At 37.9% G+C, this 17,752-nt stretch overlaps 1 protein-coding gene across 1 annotated transcript in view; it reads left to right on the top strand.

Annotated features, from left to right (window-relative positions):
• The window catches only part of VPS13C (vacuolar protein sorting 13 homolog C), a 6,956,796-nt gene that overhangs the window by 4,084,506 nt on the left and 2,854,538 nt on the right, over positions 1–17,752 (top strand). The gene's annotated exons all lie outside the window — the stretch shown is intronic.

The following is a 17,752-nucleotide window of genomic DNA, read 5'->3' as shown; positions in this document are numbered from 1 at the left end:
GAGGATTACCGGCCTCAAACAGATCCCATACGCAGATGGTTGCAAAACACTCCAGCTCTACTCAGTTGCATATCGCCTACTCAGAGGTGATCTCTGTCTAACATACAAAGCTATGTCAAACCCAGAGCTGTTGGACATGCTACTCTTATAGAAATCCCAGTCTCTCCAAACCACACGCTCCAGGGACATAAACCTTGTCACCACAATAAACAGAACATGCTGGAGGGATAGTTTCCTGTCCCAGCGACTTCCCATACTCTGGAACAAACTACACATTCATGTCAAGCAAAGCTCTTCATTGGCCCTCTTTAAGAAAAATATTGACGACTGGATGGGAAATAGAACATTCACCCTGGGGATCACTTCTGCGGCACTGCTTGACAGGGGCACAGGAAAATAACTTTCTTGGGTGGCGAAAGCCAGGGAACCTTTTTGGCTAGGCTTATATAGGCCCCAGGGCCGATAGCTTAGTACCTACCTATGAACCAATCTTCCTTAGTCTGTAATTTACATCTCCAACACAAAACATTTTTCTTATTAATTAGATCCAGTTTGTGAGGTGTAAAAAAAATGAGCTGTACATAAATTTCCATGAGAACAATCTCCGTTTAAGTGAAGTAGTAGTCAGCTTAGATGATTCCAATATTCTCTTATATCATTAGGTGGATTATTAACTGAAGAGAAATAATTCAATAATTCTCCAAATAGTTTTTTGTTTCATTTCTAATTATTTTATATATTTTTGAAAGCCTGCCATTATTAGATAAATTCTGCTGTGTAAATATTGTCAGAAGATTTAACAACTTAGTGACAAAAATTCCTGTACTTGGTGACATTTGGTCAATTTTACTAATCACAAACTGTCTATAGGATTCTATTTCCAGCCACATATTACTTAAGTCATATTTAATGATTAATCTACAGAATTTAGTTTTGTCATTGGTCAACAATTGAAACCAATAAATGAGATTCTTTTCCTTAAGTAACATCATCTTAGCAAGATTTAAAGAAGGAATGGAACTTGCGTATTATTGCAACTAAATTTCGAATTCGCCCTAATTCTTAATGTTATAGAGAAAGTAGTTTCTCCTGCATTGGAAAGGGGTGTGTAAAGTCCAAATTACGTTTCCATCATGTTGGTTCTGCAAAAGGGACAGGAAGAATGCCCAAATTCCTCCTCCTGGGTAACGTCCTTTAGCGCCGTAACTGAATGCAAGAATTGGTTCAGGCATACAGTAGCAGCTTGCCCGTAACAGGAGATATTCAAGCTTGTGATTTTTACATGGGCATTTGTAACCCTTTTTATTTTGCTCAGAGTGTATGTAGGGCTGAACTGAGGCGTGCAAGCTGTTTTTCTTCCGAGCAGTGAGGTCGTGTTTTATAAATTTTTTTTTCTTTTACGGCACCATTGTTTTTATGCATTTGAATGATTTCTGTATTGGTAGTAATTGTTTTTCCTACATGACTGTTGAGTGAGAGTAAACACAATCGTGACTCCTTTCGACTATGGAAGAATCTGTGCTTGTTAATGTAAAAACTGCTGCATTTTTTCTTCTTCCCTGTTCATTTCTTTTCGCATTAAGTCACAGCGCTAACAGATGGTACCCAAAAAAAGGAATTTGATAAGTATTCCTGTTTGTCTTTCACAGAAATGGTGATACAGTAGTGATTTAAGAGTTCACACATCCCTTTTCACTTTACAATGCACTCGTTTCGTGATAACATCAGGATTTATGCCGGGTTACAAATGTGTTTACGATAATACGCAAGTACCGAAGAAATATTACTGTATGTAAAAGCAATAGGAAAGAGAAGAAACATCCATGCATTATAGAATGGGTTTCAATAAATAAAATTTCTAAATGTCTTTAGTAAGTAACATGTAGTGTGAAATATGTATTTGAAACTTATTTGTTGTAAAATAATCTTTTAACACCCAAATAAATACAGCTATGACTTATGAAGTGAATATTATCTTGAGTGAGAAGTTGTTTTATCATAATAAAGGATATTGTACATTCTGGTTCCTCTAGGCATGCAGATAAAAATCTCTCTGCAAGAGTTTAGACCACATTTGGAATGTAGTTTAACACTCTGTATTTAGAACTTAAAAACTCTTAACTGAAAAGCTCAGAAATTCTTTGCCAAAAAGATGACAGTTTTTCAACATCTGCACTGCTAAGATTGACTTTCCAGGCTATAATTGCCCACTGTTCATTACTTGCTTACCAGGGGTGCCACATACTGTTATGCTTCTAATTCAAAACCTGGAAACTAGGAACAGCAGGTTATCAGTTCTTATTGATATATTTAACGTGGCTCTAAAGAAAAAGTATTCCCCATTAAGCGTTGCTCGTCTGTGAAATTAGTTATTCCTGTTGGATACAGGCTTCTAGATATGTAATCAGAGGGGTTTCAGTTTGCTTTACACTCAACACTGGAACCATTTAACAGAAAGCTGGAAATGCAAAAGACATAAACAAGAAAAAAAATGATTTCTTAAAATGACTGAACTAAGCAGTTATTTAAAGATTGGTAGTTGCCTAAAGCATGATTTTTACTGAAGTAAGTACAGCAGCCATAACAGCATGCATTGCTGGAAGTTACTGCTTGTTATGTAGAACAGCTACTGTTGGAGCAGCAGACAAAAGATTAAGAAGCCGCATGCTGTAAGGTTGATTTAATTGGCTAGTGATGTCATATAAACCAGCATGGGCAAACCTATGCCCTAACCTGATTATCTAAAACATGAATGGTGATCATTTGTCTTTCAATGTAGATGGTCCAGGCACAGCAATCCATAATTCATGAAAGAGAGCATTCAAAAAGATCTTCCACAAACATGGTGTCACTCTTTTTCTGGTTATGAGGGGTATTCTGACACAAAGACCTTGTATCAATTAACAGGGCGCTGTATATTTTACTATAGTTTTTTTTTTTTTTAGTATGGTAATTCATCAAACATTACATAAATTCAAAATGAAAAAAACATATATACAATTTTACAATGTATAATCTCCTAACATTAACTATATACATTCGTGTCTATACAGGCAAAGCTATGAATACATTTAAATACATTGTAAAGAACAACAAATTATTTCGTAAATCTTTGTCCATTTTCTCAAATATTGCTAATATTTTCATCCAAGAGTTATAAAGTGATGTAGGTCTGGTTGTTCTTTTCTTCAGTGTAGATATTTCTGTATGTCCAACTGCTAAAGACAAGTTTCTAAATTCTTTAAATGTGGGAGAAGTCGTACTTTTCCAGTAAATGGTGATAATTTTGCATGCTACTGCCATTAATGACCATAGTATCTTGAATTCTTTTTTAGCACACAATCCAGGATGGGAGAGTTGAATAGAATCATTGACTGATAATTATCATTAAAAGCAATTTGGAGAAAATAATTAATATTTTCCCCAATACAAAGTGACACTTGCATTCATAGAAAATATGATGCCAGTCAACTCTTATTTTGATTTGACATCTCCAACATTGGTCCTCACTAACAAATATTTTGGTTAATGTATGTGGTGTATAAAGACTTCTGTTTAAATATCTCCAAGTAAATAGTTGCCAATATATTGATAATGTTGTTTGTTTTGAGGATCTTAAGATAATCTTTTTCTCTTCTTCACTAGGAGGATGGTTGTTTATCTGTAAGTAATAATTCCAGTATGCATCTGGATAATAGATTTTTGTTTTCTTAATGAGTTTGTAAATATTAGATAGGTAGCCTTTTCCTTGATAAGGTTCTTTTGTGATTATAATAAAATAATCAATGACTTTAGGAACACTTTGTCTAACTGTTTGCATTTGTTCTGTTTATAAGATATTGTCTTAGATTTTGCAGGAGTAACCATGAATCATTATTTATATTATAGTTGTTAATTATTTGATTATTCGTTAATATTTTTTCTTGTTCTAGTTGATACCAATAGTTTATTGAACTTTAATATAGTTATTTTTTGTGCTTGAAGTGTATCAAGGATAGTGGGTGTGAAGGCTATTGGTAGAGTCAGAAAAAAACATGAATTGACATTTGGGACTTTGTTTATAAATGTTTTAAGGGTAGTATTTATATAATTTGTCGATAATTTATTGTTTTCCCCTACTAGATGATGCTTAACATAAGGGGTGATGATATGATTGCTAAATAATCCTGTGTATGACTTAAAGTTCTGTATAAATCTGTTCATGTATTTGTTTCCAAATAGGGATGTAGTGAGTATTTAACCATAAAGTTATATTTTTGATAACAGATGATAAAATGTATGTCTCAGTGTCTGGTAAATTAATTCCTCCTCCTTACCAATTTGGTAAATGCTTATTTAAAGCAATTTGGGGTTTATTTGGAAACCATAAGAAGTTTAATATTATTTTGTTAAACATATATTTGTTTCAGTTCGATATTGTTAAACATATATTTATTATATATATTTTATATATATATATATCTATAGGTTCATAGGTAGGTACTAGGCTATCAGCCCTGGGGCGTATACAAGCCCAGCCAAAACGGTACCCTGGCTTTTGCCACCCAAGAAAATTATTTTCCTGTGCCACTGTCAAGCAGAGCCACAGAAGTGATCCCCGGGCTGAATTTCCTATTTCCCATCCAGTCATCAATATTTTTCTTCAAGAGTGCTAATGAGGAGCTTTGATATAGATAGGTAGTTATTCCAGAGTATGGGAAGTGTCTGGGACCGGAATCTATCCCGCCGGCATGTTCTGTTTATTGTGGTGACAAGGTTTAGGTCCCTAGAGCATGTAGCTTGGAGGGATTGGAATTTCTTTAAGTGGAGCATGTCCAACAGCTCTGGGTTTGACACAGCTTTATATGTTAGGCAGAGATCACCTCTGAGTAGGCAATATGTGATGGAGTAAAGCTGGAGTTTTTTGAGACAGTCTGCGTAAGGCATGTGTTTGATGCCGGTAATCCTCTTTGTGAGGTATTTCTGCGGCCTTTCCAGTTATTGTAGATGTCTTGTGAGGTACATACCAAAAGGGGCATTGTACTCTATAATGGGTCTAATGAGTGATGAGTAGAGGGGAACAATGACCTCTTTTTTTCTGGATGAGAAATCTTTTGTGATGAGGTGTGCCATGTAGAAGGATTTCCTGACTACTGTGGGGATGTGATTATCAAAGGAGAGACTACTGTCCACCTGTGTCCCAAGGTCTCTTATCCAGTGTTAAGTATACTACTATCTATGTTGTAGTTCATGGGTACAGAGTTTTTCCCAAAGGGGATGACAATGCACTTTTTGGCATTGAGCTTGAGGCCATGGCTTTGACACCAGGCATCTGTCTCAGTGAGGCCCTTTTGTAGGATGTCCACATCGTTAGGAGTTTTGATTATGGCTCCTAGTTTGCAGTCATCTGTAAACTTCGTTGGCCAAAGACCTTCTGTGTTAGCCTGTACTTCAGAGAAGTAGATACCAAACAGGAGAGGACCCAGGACTGATCCCTGTGGTACTCCACTAGTCACTGGTCTGAAGTCTGATTTGGAGTCTGCTACTTTCATAGTGTGGGTTCTGTCAAGTGAGCCAGTTGGCAGCCCATCTTGTGACATAGGGATTTATACCTAGTTTAGTGAGTTTATCTATAATTCCAGAGTGGGGGATGGTGTCGAAAGCCTTGGCAAGATCTAGATAGGCTGTGTGAACCACCTTACCCTCGTCTACGGCTTTGGTGATTGCTTCAAAGAAGTCTATCAGGTTTAGGAGACATGATCTGCCTTTTACAAACCCGAACTGGGTGGTGTCCAGAGTTTGGAGATTACCAATGTCTTTGTTTATAAGTTCCATGATACGTTCCATGGCCTTGCAGACCAGGCTTTGTAAGGCTAATGGGGCGGTAGTTCCCGGGGTCCGTGGTGGCTCCCCCTTGTGGAGTGGGATAACCGCCGTTGTGAGCCATTCAGCAGGTGCAAAGCCTGAAGTGACACTATGATTGAACATGGTACTTAGGTGGGGTGCCAGTTTGTTCTGTAGTTCATGTAGAACGCAGCCTGGGATGTTGTCTGGTCCTATGGATGCTGTGTCTTGGCTTTGGAGAGTGTGGTTTTTACCTGTGCAGCTGTGATTACAGGAACTTTGCATTCTTTCGGTATAGAGATGGGCTCTTTAGGGGTGAAAGAGGGGTAAAGTTATCACTGAACCTATCTGCCAGGATGTTGGCAGTATCAGTTGGGTCTGTATATTTAGTGCCATTGTGCTGTAACTCAGGGCAGATATGAGTGTTGCCATTGAGATTCTTGACATAGCTATAGAATGCGTTGTGGTTGTCTTTAGAATCAGTGGCGATTTTGTTTTCATAACTAGCTTTGGAGGATTTTATTAGGGATTGCAGCTTCTTACTGAGGCTGACCAAGGAGCTCTTCCACTCATGGGATTTTACTCTCTTTTGAAACAGTTTCTTCCTTCTGTTGTACAGTTTGTTTATGGAAGGGGACCACCAGATTGGCTTCCTTTTTTTGGAGGATAGCGTCTTGGTTCTGTTTGTAATAGCACGATCCATGCACTGGTGTAAGTGCTTATAAAGTGCAGTTGTGTAGGATTCAGTAGTCGTAACGGTGTTATCCATCTGCATGGGTGTCATGAAGTTCAACACTTCTGTCTTAAGAAGCATGAAGTTGACTTTGGAGAAATTTTTTACCAAGGTTTCCTTAATGGGAGATGGTGGGTGGGGGCAGGATGTGGATATCTAGGGTAATTAGCTTATGGTCAGATCGGACCAATGAGGCGTTGACTTCAGGTGTGGAACACTGGTCACTTATGTTGGTAATGACTAGATCTAGGATATTGTTGCCCCTGGTGGGGGTGTGGATAAGATGATCCAGGGCATTGGATTTATGAATTCCAGAAAGTGTAGAGTGAAGGAGTTGGTACATGAGTAGTTTTCCCAGTTAATGGTGGGGTAGTTGAAATCGCCTATTATTAGGGTGTTTGGTTGAACCCTAATATTTTCCAGTACATCAAGAAAAGAGGAGTGAGAATCCTGGGGCATGGTGGTGGATCTGTAGCAAGCTATAATTTGGAGTGCAGTTTTGCCCACAGTTAGTTGCACTTGGATAACCTCAGCTGCATTATGCTGAGCAACTAGCCTGGAGGTGTGCATATGCTTAATGAATATGGACACACCTCTGCCTTTGGTGTTCCTGTCCAGGTTACATGGCCTAAACGTGTGTGGTATGAGTTATAGCCTGGTAGTGCAGGGGTGCTCTCTGGAGCCTTTAACCAGGTCTCAGTCACTGCACAGATATCGATGTTCTCCATTTTAAGGAGTGCCTCGAGTGAGTGTTTTTTGAGATTTAGACTTCTAGCATCAAGTAGCATCACCCTCAGTTTTTGCTTTTATTTATATAATTTATGCAATTTATATATATATTTATATATATATATATATATATATGTATATATGTATATATTTATATATATATATATATATATATATACATGTATATATTTATATATATATATGTATATATTATATATATATATATATATATATATATATATATATTTATATATATATATATATATGTATATATATATGTATATATATATATATATATATATATATGTGTATATGTATATATATATATATATATATATATATATATATATATATATATATATATATGACTTGGTCGACAGTTCATATGATCGACTGTTTATTTGGTTGACAGTTCATTTGATCGACAAGCGTTTTCCCCCTTCCCCAATGTTGTGTGACCCTGGAGTTGATATATATAGTTAGGGGGGGGCACAGCCCCCACATTAGGGTGTGGGGTGAAGCCCCCCACCTAAAATGCTTGTCGATCAAATGAACTGTCAACCAAATAAACAGTCGATCATATGAACTGTCGACCAAGTCATATAGACACACACACACATATATATATATATATATATATATATATATATATATATATATATATATATATAAATATATATTTATATATATTTGTATATATTTATATTTTATTAAACATGTATTTGTTCCAGTTAGGTATTGTTTGCTCTATCTTATCTAGTGTTTTTTTAAAATGAAATGTAAGTGAATCTGTTAAATCTTCATGTAAATTTATTTATTTTTATTTTATTTTATTTTATTTTGCATTTGTTGTAGTCTAGCTGGATAAATGTCCATTTTCAGTGGAGGCCCGGGGAGTAAAGCTCCACAAAAAGACAGTAACATAGAACACTTGTTATACAAAAGGAACTATTTTACAAATGGAAAGTAGTATATAACTATTTCATAAGTAGCATATAACTATTTCATAAGCATAATCAAGAAAATCCAATAGGTGCTTTTTTTTTGTCTATCTCAGTGGAATTAATAAATAGAGAGTAGAAAAACAAAAGTGCTGTAGTAACCTAGTAAAGATTAGAAAGTCTAGGAAAAGGTAGAGGAGAAAAACAAAAAGTTTAGTCAGGGTTAGTATAAGGGCAGAGCCATTGAGAATTAAGCAAAGTTTTTAGATGCTTCTTGAAAGTTGGTAAAGAGGTAATTGCAGTAAGTTCACTTGGAAGCTTGTTCCAGACAGGTGCAGTACAGTTGGAGAACGGACTGTCTCCAGCTTTGTTGTTGGATTTATAGGAGTCATCTAGAAGCTTGGTGGCAGAGCGTAAGGAAGAGATGTTTTTATAAGGAGTAATAAGGGAACTAAGTATAGTGGTATTAGAAGGCTGATAGAATATTTTGTGGGTGATGGTTAGTTGCTGTAGTCGTATTTGATTTTGTAGTTCTAGCCAGCCCAGTTGTTTAAGATTAGACAATGATGGGTACGAAAAGGGGCTCCTGTTGCAAACCTGGTTATATAGTTATATGCTGTTGCTAGTTTATTGAAATTATATTTAGATAAGTTTGTAAAAATCGGTGAGTCATAAAGAAGGGTAGAGAGCAGGTGTGTTTGTGCTATAGTACTTCTGGCTAAGGTGGTAAGGAAGGGTTTAAGCTTATAGAGAGATCCAAGTTTTCTATTGACTGACTTGATGATTAAGTTAATGTGGGAATCAAAGTTGAGATTGTGGTCTATTGTGACACCAAAAAGTTTGGTAGTAGGGTCAGGGGATATTATAGTGCCGTTGTTAGAAGTTATATTGAAGGTAAAAGAAGATGACTTTTGTGAAGGTGAGAAAAGTAATAATTTAGTCTTTTGGGATTCAGTAAGAGGCAATATTAGTGGAACCAGTTTTCGGCTGCTGTGAAGACTTTTTGTGTAGTAGTCTGAAGTTCAACTGGGGAGGATGCTGAACATATCAGTGTTGAGTCGCCAGCATATTGAATACAGGTGGATTGTGGAAGGGACTTATTTAGGTTGTTAATAAAAATAGAAAAGAGGAGAGGTCCCAGTATTGAGCCTTGTGGTACTCCTATTTTGATAGGAAGAAGCGATGATAAGTGATTTTCCCATAGCACTGCTTGTTGTCTATTTTCTAAGTAGGAATTAAACCACTGGATAGCCTGAGAGTCCAAAGCGAAAGATTTAAGGATGTTTAGTAAGAGAGTATGGTTGACCATATCAAAGGCCTTAGAGAGGTCTAAGAATAGAGCTGAGGACAGCAAGTTGTTCCGATTTTTATTAATATGGTCAGTGAATGACAAGAGAGCAGTAGTAGTGCTATGATAAGGTCTAAAACCGTGTTGGCAATCTGCTAGGAGATTGTTTTGGAGGAGATGGTCAAGTAATTGCCTATGTACACATCTTTCCATGATTTTAGCTAATGGAGAAAGTAAAGCTATGGGACAGAAGTTAGAGAGCTCGTTTGAGTCACCACCCTTATGTAGTGGAATGGTATGAGACCACCTTCCTGTGGGTTGGGATAATGCCTTCAGTTATGGTTTGATTAATTAAAATGGAGACAGGAAAGGCAAGTGCTTTGGCTGCAATTTGTAGGTACTCAGCTGGGATGAGGTCAGCTGAGGGGGTACAAGGTTTAAGTTTCATAAGTAAGGTATAGATGCGATCTGTCGAGACTGGTTGCAGTTTGAAAGAGGGGGGATTAATGTTTAGGGAGTGAGGCGCTTGAGTGGACTGAGGAAATAAGGTTGATGCTAGGGAAGTAACAGTGTCTGAGAAAAATGAGTTGAAAGTATCAGTAATTTGATTGGGTGTAGTCTGAGTGAGGTTAGAAAGAGTAGATGTTTTGGAATTACCTGGGTGTAGTAGTTTGTTGATACCTGCCCAGAATTTTTGAGGGTTTTGACGTTGTGTGTGTTGGAATTTCCAGTAGTAATTTTTTTTATCTAGGAATATTAGTTTCTTTGTTTCGTTTCTAAGTTGTTTAAAGGTCTGGTGGTCAGCTGGGTTTTTGGTAGATCGCCATTTGTCCCAAGTCCTATTTCTAAGTAACATTTTTTGTTTGGTTTCTTTGGTTAGCCAAGGAGCAGGATTAGCTTTGTTTTTTATTAATCTTGTGGGGGCATGGTGGTTGAGGATTTGAAGGAATTTGTTGTTAAAGTATAAAACAGCCTCATCAAGAGGTACGTATTTTAGGGGAGACCAATTGCAAGCTTAGAGTTCTAATTGGAAGTTGGCTTGCTTGAAATTGATTTTGTCCCTGGTAGTTCTGAGTTGTGTATTATTGGAGATGGGGCTTTTTTGTCTGTTGATGAAAGTGATTTGATGGTCACTAATATTATCAGGTAGTGTTCCTGTGATATAAGTCATAGGGTTGCTGGTTTTGTTTATTCGTGTAGGGACGGTAATAGTTTGATTAAAGCCATAGAGGTTTATGTGAGAAGTGGGTATTTGGGAAATACAACAGTTCCAATCAATATTAAAGTCTCCTAGCAATATAGTTTATTGAGGGAAGGAGGTTGAGAGCCAGCTCAGTAAGTTTTCAAGGGTTTTAATATTGTTACCTGGGGGGATGTAACAGCAAATGATATAAATGGATTGATTTGTATTAATTTGTAGTTTGGTGATTAAGATTTCACTATTACTTTGTGAGGGTGGTTTGGTATCAAGTAGGATAACCAGAAGTTCAGTTTTGTAAAGTGTAGCTACACCTCCACCCTTTTTGATGTGACGGTCAAGTCTAATGATGTTATATCCTGGTGGTAATATGTCATTATCCTTGGTGTCTGCCTTTAGCCAGGTTTCAGTTAGGCATAGGATATCAGAGGGATATAAGTCAATAAGGGCATGCAGTTGGGTTATTTTATTATTCAGTCTGTGAATATTAAGGTGGGCTATCTGGAGAGAATTGGGATTGGTGGTAGGATTTATATAAGTAGCTTGGTTTATTGATGGGATAGTGGGGTTGTAGGGGTTTGGGCCTGGATTAGGATGAATGTCGCCACAAAGGAATAATAGATGTTGGTGACTGTGTGTGTGTTTGGAAAGTTTGGAAGATATTGAAAAAGGTTTCTTGTTTTGGAGAAACTTTGTGTTGTTCTATGGTAGTGAGGTATGAGGTATGAAGATGATAAAGTTATGTTGCTGTGTGGTTGTGTGGTGTATTCAAAGTGGGTAGTAGTCTGCTTTAGTGTTAGATGGGATATAATTAACTTTCTGTTTTCAAAGAAGGTGATGGAGTAAGAAATGAAAAGAGTGTTTAGGAGTAGGAAGGAGGAGAGTAGGATGTTATATTTAGAAATGTTTGGGTTATACATAGTAAGTGAAGGTGTGTTCTAAGAGGCAGGTAATAGGTCTGAAGATAGTGTTAACAGGGTGGAGTTACTTTACAAGAGGGAGTAGTTTAAAAGGGGGACAGATTGAAGTAACAATGAGTGGGTGGGAGTTGTTAATTGTCTTAAGAGTAGAATATTCTTATTAGTGGATGAAGTAGTGGGTTGGGTTATCTTTTTATAAGTGTAGGACCACTGTGGGTTGATGGGAATTGGGGGTAGGGTAGGGGAGCAGAGTGAACTCGCAGGGCAAACGGAGCGGGTAGAGCAAAGGAGAAGGAAAGCCAGAAAAAAAAATCAGTCAGCTCATTTGGGATCACTCCCAGGGTCAGGTAAGCTTTCCTAGAGGGAGAAGGAAATAGTAGGATGTATAAGAGGTAGAACAGAGAGACTTAGAGGGAATTTAGAGAGTACAGACTGTGCTAAAACAATTGTGGATTTGTAAGCATTACCAAAAAATACAGGGGTCAATGTAGGGAGGGCAGGAGGATCTAAAACAGGTATTTTACGTTAAACTAATAATAGAATATAAGAACTGAGTTAGGGATATATGCTCCTAAATCTATACCTAAATACAGTATTTTGTTGTCTTCTGCTTTATATTTGGAATATTCTTTGCTTATATATTTCTGTTTGGTATTGCATGGTAAAAATTTTGTTTTGTTTTCATTAAAGTGCAAGTTTGAGACTTTTTGCAATTCTTTTATATCATTGAATAATGTCTGTAAAAATGTGTTAGTGTCTGAGAGGTAATAAGTATGTCATCGGCAAAGAGCTGTATTTTAAGGTTTAATGTTTTGTTGTTGTATATTCCTTTAATGTTATTGTTTGATGTAATTTGATTTGCAAAGGGTTCTGTTATTAATGCAAATAACAGTGGTGATAAAGGGCAACCCTGTTTTGTATAGGTCCTGATCTATATTATCCTAATTTAACATATGCTGTAGATTCTTTATATAATGATTGAACGAGGGTATTGAAAGTTATGGGGAAAGTATATGTATTTAAAACTTCTTTTCGGCTATTTCCCGGTTAGGGGTCGCCACAGCGGTAAAGTTAGAAAATTCCAGTTAACCGAATCAAAAGCCTTGTTAATGTCTAGGGAAATGTTATTTAAATCAAGATTTATATGTTTAGTATCATCTATGAGTGATAAAATTCTTTTAAGATTGTCATAGGTATTTCTTCCCTGTCTGGTCTTCATGGTTTAGCATGGGGAGGAAGTGCTCGATTCTGTATGCATATATTGCCATGAACATTTTGTAATCTATATTTAATAATGATATTGGTCTATATGATGAACATTGCTTCTCAGCTTTGCCTGTTTTAATAATTGGGGATATCAATGAGTATTTCCAAGAGGATGGGATACTTATGTCTTGTTTAACTATGTTATATACTTTTAAAAGTAAGGCTATAGCCTGATTAGGTATTAATTTGTACATTTCAGGTAATATATTTTCTGGCCAAGTGCTTTATTTACTTTGTTTTTTAATTTGTGATTTCAATTCCGTCATTGTAATTGATTTATTTATAGTGTCTATTTGTACTTTTGTTAACCTAGTAAGAATTTTATTTTAAAGGTAATTTTCCATATCTTTGGTAGGTATTTCTTGAAAATTTAAAGAATTGTCAGAGTTACATTGTCTCAATGCTTCCAGAATACTGTTTAAGTCTGTTACTGTTTTCTTGGTATTAGGTTTATAGATTTTTTAAATTTGTTTGGATTTGATTATTTTCTTTGTTCTATTAGCTAATTGTTTTTGATGCATTGGATTAGTGGAATCAGACTTTAGTTTGATCTTTTCCAAATTAATCATAATCTTATGGTGTAATATTTCTGCATATTTATTGTTAGTTTGTAATAGTTGTTGAGCTTGAATTTCTTTCCTTTTCGAACTTCCAGCTTCAATTTATCAGCTTTCTGTTGTAATTCAAACATATCTTTATTCCAGGTTTTCCTTTTATTAATGTACCAAGATAATACTTTCCCATAAGGGCACTGTATATTTTAAGAGTAATTTGTGTGAGAAGTTTGTGTTTAGTATAGTGAATTTACTAAGAACTGTAGACTAACCCTATTAGTAACAGGTAATACAGTTTTCATTTTTGGTGAGTCAAAAGCAAGCAAGTGTAGCATTTTTAATCAATTTTGGCACTGTACTGCTACCTGTCCCTCTGCCATGTTCTGTTAATTGTGGTGATGAGATTGGGATCTCTGGAGCATGTGGCATGGGGAGATTGTGATTTTTTTAGGTGTAGCATTTCAAGTAGGGCTGGGTCGGACATGGCTTTGTAAGTCAAGCAGAGATCACCTCTAAGTAGACGTTAAGAGAATGAGAACACCTGAAGTTTCTTGAGTCTGTCCATGTAGGACATGTGTTTAAGGCCTAGGACTCTTTTTATGAGGTACTTTTGTGGTCTCTCCAGCTGTTGTAGGTGTCTGGTCAGGTACATGTCTAATGGGGCATTATATTCGATGACTGGTTTAATGAGGGATGATGACCTCTTTCTTCCTGGATGCGAAACCTTTGTTTATAAGATGTGCCACATAGATGGACTTCTTGACCACACTGGCAATGTGGTGGTCGAAGGTGAGGTGGCTGTTGACCTGGGTGCCCAGATCTCTTATGGTCCCTTCATTGTTCAGTCGGCTCCCATCAATGTGGTAATTCATGGGAGTTTTTTTTCCAAAGGGGATAACACCTTTTTTGGCATTAAGCTTCAGGCAATGGTTTCGAAACCAGTCATTGGTCTCAGAGGCCCTTTTGTAGGATGTCTGCATCACTTGGAGAGTTGATAATGACTCCTAGCTTGCAGTCATCAGCGAACTTGGTCAGCCAGAGTCCTTCTGTCTTGGCCTGAACTTCTGATAAGTATATGCCAAACAGGAGAGGGCCCAGGACCAAGCTCTGTGGGACTCTACTCGTGACTGGTCGACAGTCATCCTTGGAATCTGCAAGTTTCACTCTGTGGGTCCTGTCTGTGAGCCAATTTGCAACCTACCTAGTGATGTAAGGACTGATGCCTAGTTTGGTGAGTTTATCAATGATACCTGAGTGGGGAATGGTATCAAAGGCTTGGCCAGATCGAGGTAGGCTGTATGGCACTACCTTACTCTCATCCACAGCCTTGGTGACTGCCTCAAAGAAGTCATCCATGTTCAGCATGCAGGAACTCCCCTTGACAAAGCCAAGCTGTGTGGGGTCAAGAGTTTGGAGATTGCCTATATCTTTGTTAAGCAGGTCAGTGATGATGCGCTCCATACCTTTGCATACCAAACTTGTCAGGATAATGGGGCGATAGTTCTGAGGATCTGTAGTTGCTCGCCCTTTAAGGAGCGGGATGGCTGTAGCAGTGTGCCATTCATTAGAGGCATACCTGAGGTAACGCTGTGATTGAACAGGGCACACAGATGTTGTGCCAGTTCATTTTGTAGCTCATGTAGGACGCAGCCAGGAATATTATCAGGTCCCATGGACGCTGTATTCTTGGCTTTGGACAATGCAGCTTTTACCTGTGCCACAGAAATAGTGGGTATCGGGCTTTCTTCTGGTATTATGATTGGGACCTTGGGGGGGTAAAGTTGGCACTGAATCGGTCTGCCTATATGTTGGCTATATCTTTTGGCTCAGTATAGGAGGTGCCATTGTGCATTACCTCAGAGCAAATCTGTGGATTGCCTTGGAGGTTTTTGATATAGCTATAGAAGGCTTTGTGGCTGTTTTTCATGTCAGCCGCAATTCTGCCTTCATAGCTGGCTTTAGAGGATTTGATAAGGGATCTTGGCTTTCCAGTCTTGTGACTTCATTTTTTTTCTGCAACAGTTTCTTCCTTCTGTTGTAGAGTTTATTGATGGCTGGGGACCACCAGATTGGCTTACATTTTTTTGAGGAGAGCGTCTTTGTTCTATTTGGTATGGCAAGGTCCATGCATTTGTGTATGTGCTTGTACAGTGCGTTGGTGTATGATTCGGCAGTCATGCAGCTATTTTCCATTGGCATGGGGGATGAGAAGTTAGCCACCTCTATTTTTAGGAGCCCAAAGTTTGCTTTAGAGAAGTTGTTTAGGGTGGTCACCTTAGTGGGGGGGACGTTGTAGGTGAGATGGAGTTTGTGGTCGGATTTAACCAGGGAGGAATTGACTGTAGGTGTGGAGCAGCGGTGTCCCATGTTACTGATAACCAGGTCGAGGATGTTGCTTCCTCTAGTGGGAGTCAGAATGAGCTGGTCCAGGACATTGGAATTAATAAATTCCAGAAAGCGTTGGGCCTGTACATTGGTACTTGAATAGTTTTCCCAGCTGATGGAAGGGTAGTTGAAGTCGCCCAGTATGAGAGTATTGGGCTGGACCTTGGTAGATTCCAGGGTGCTTTGGAACTTGGAGTGAGAGTTGAGAGACATGTTTGGGGTTCTGTAGCAGACTATGACTTGTATCGCTGTCTTACCCAGTGTTAGTTGTACCTGAAGTATCCCGGATGCATTATGTTGGGCTACCAGTCTAAAGGTGTGCGTATCCTTTAAGAATATGGAGACACCACCGCCTTTGGAGCTTAAAGACGTATTCTGGGGCCAAAAGGTATGGAATGAGTTGTAGCCTGGGAGTGCATGGTTGCTTTCTGCCTCTTTAAACCCGGTCCCCATTACAGCACAGATGTCATCATTCTGCATTTAGAGGAGAGCTTCGAGCAAGTGCATCTTGAGATTTAGACTTATAGCACTGAGCAGCATGACCCTCAGATTGCATTTGTTTGTAGCTGCTACGGTGGAATTTTGGTCTTTAGAACACTCCCTAAAAAAGGCACTATAGGGGTGGCAGGAGCCTTAGCCAGTAACCGGAATCCCAGGGGTGACAGATGCAGGCCGTCTCTGGCAAAGCATCAAGGTCTGTCGATCATATCATCCAAGGCAGACAGATACTGGATCCCCTTTCTGACCATGCTAGTTGTTTTGAATTCTTTCACTGCGCCTTGGAAAGGGTGCCTGGCTGTTGTCATCCTCATCGCCTTGGTCAAAAACGTCATCTTTTGGGTGTTCCCCATCATCACTGGTTGCTACAGCACCATTTACATTAACTTATAGATCCATTTTCACTGACTTAGAATGACACCATAAACTTAGCCTGTTGTTGAAGTCAATCATTTTCTGCTCGTATTTTTGGTATCATTCTGGGTGATGGTAGAATACTGCTCAGGGCTAGAGTCATACCTGCCTGGGCCACACAATCCGAGAGTTCCATCACATCTCTTTTCATATAGTCCAAAGAGGTACGTCTCTGGTTATTCACACCCACACGGACAATGACTGAGTCTTATTTGTACTTGTGGAGTGATAGTTCATGTGTTATGTGGTAGATCCTGGCACCTAATAGACAACTGACAAGTCACCTTCTCCTTGTTCAACCTAGTGAGTGGGACAGCAGTGTGCCTCAAAATTGAGTCTCCTATGATTAGTACATTGGGCAAAGTGTTTTGCCTGAAGGGCTTAGGTTGAAACGCAACCTTGGACACACAGTTCATGTCAGGGTTTTATTTTTGTGTATCCTGTGATATACACAGTTGCTATCAGGGTTTTATTTTTCTGTAACCTTTGACATACAGAGTTGCAATCAGGGTTTTATTTTTGTGTATCCTTTGATATACACAGTGGCTATATGGGTTTTATTTTTGTGTATCCGGTGACATACACAGTTGCTATCAGAGTTTTATTTTTCTTTGCCACCAGAGCTAACAAGAATGTGGTGTAGCTTAATTTTTTGTGGTGGTGATGTGATATTGGATGCTTAGAGTTTGGTATAGCAAGACAGTGATCTACTCAATAGTACTTTGTTTTTACTAAGGGTTCTTTGTTGTGGCACATGTTCCATTGTTATGGAACTGAGGATCACTGTTGTACTTAATCTTTTTAAAATAGACTTAAAACTGTCTCAAAATATTCCACTGTACTGAGACATAATTTTCTGGGTTCATCAAGTACAAAGTAATATCTACAAATAAAACTAACTTTTCTTGATTACCATACCAGTTATATCCTTGAATTTATGTTCCCCTTATTTTCTTCATCAGTGGTTTTAAATATAAAGCAAATAATAACAAAGTTATACTAA

The sequence above is a fragment of the Protopterus annectens genome, chromosome 7.part0 (genome assembly GCF_019279795.1).
Source record: "Protopterus annectens isolate FY-2018-M chromosome 7.part0, PAN1.0, whole genome shotgun sequence".
NCBI classification, from domain to species: Eukaryota; Metazoa; Chordata; order Ceratodontiformes; family Protopteridae; genus Protopterus; species Protopterus annectens.
This window is presented reverse-complemented; position numbering and strand designations above follow the sequence as displayed.